Consider the following 1,377-nt stretch of genomic DNA (forward strand, 5'->3'; position numbering starts at 1 on the left):
ATTACTTCTCCCAAAACAAATCTTCTGAATGTAATAAGAGATGGGAACATGGGTGGCCAAGTGGCAGCTTTAATAAATGGCCTGTTAACAGCCTTGCGGGTGCTGAAGTTTTGAAGCCTCTTAGCCTCCGTATAAGGAGATGATCATTGAGGAGATCAGATTACTGCCCCCCCCCCAACACAGCCACCTTGAACAGAAGAAGAAGAATCTCGCCAGCCTGGAAAAGCTCTTTGGCCTGAGCTAGATTAAAATGATGTACAGATTTACGTGATCCAGAAAGCTTGATAGAGCATTTCAAGAGGTAGGATAAAATGGCATTTACTTGGAAAATGGGCTCTGCGATGAATGACTCAGGGCTCCTGTTTCAAAGAGGGCTCCAAGGCCAGCCAGAAGACACTGAGTATTTTGCTGACTCAGGCCCTGTGCTGAAGCTTTGGCTGCCTCCTCTGTGAGTCGGAGTGTGATTTTATTTGCAAAATGGTAACGATGCATCTTCACGGGGAGACTGCAAATAGCTAACAATGGCAAACAGTCAAGCCGCATGAGCCAATATTACTGATTGCACCAATAATGGACATATAAATTGCATTACTAGCCCTAGCATCCGACTGTCTGTTACCAAACCACAGACATTCAGTGCCTGCTTTTTTTTTTTTTTCACCACGAATTCATCGGGAACTTCTTTATTGTTTCTCTAATGCATCCTAAAACACAGAAAAATGTGTCTTTACTTTTCATAATGCTGGAGTTTAAAAAAAAAATAACACACACCCACACATGCCCATGCGTACATACACCAACGCAAAGTGAAGAAAATACAAGTGACTTCAATTGCAAAGTAAAAGGAGAGAAAGACACAAGATGGCTTGTGGCCCCAGCTGCGAGGAAACGGCGCCGATCCCAGAGGGCTGAGCAGGAGGAAGGCGAGGCTGGGGGCCTGGAGCAAAGACAAGGGAGAGGACCCTAGCAGCTGATGAGCGGGCATCTGTAAATAGTGTCATGGGCACTGCAGCTGACATTTGTCACCCCCTCCCCAGGGACCCGCCTCCAGAGGCTGACCCAGCATCATTTACTATCCAGATGAAATGTTAAGACTCTGGCCACGGGAAAGCCCTACACCTCAGCTCGGAGGGATAAATCAACGGGAACTCGGGGCGGCTATCACACACTGTGCATTATCGCAGCCCAAATCCCTGAGGACCCCAGTAGGGAATTCGTCGGCTGAGAGGGTTCTTCGGCGACACCTTTCCCATAGGGGGACCTAACAGACGGTCTTTACTACGCGGTCCCTTTTCTAATGGCTAAAGGTAAGAATCGGTCACCGTTGTCTAGTAACACTGAAAGATTCGGGGAGAGGGGAGAGCTTCCCAGAATTAT

Source organism: Lutra lutra, chromosome 9 (genome assembly GCF_902655055.1).
Source record: "Lutra lutra chromosome 9, mLutLut1.2, whole genome shotgun sequence".
Taxonomy (NCBI): domain Eukaryota; kingdom Metazoa; phylum Chordata; class Mammalia; order Carnivora; family Mustelidae; genus Lutra; species Lutra lutra.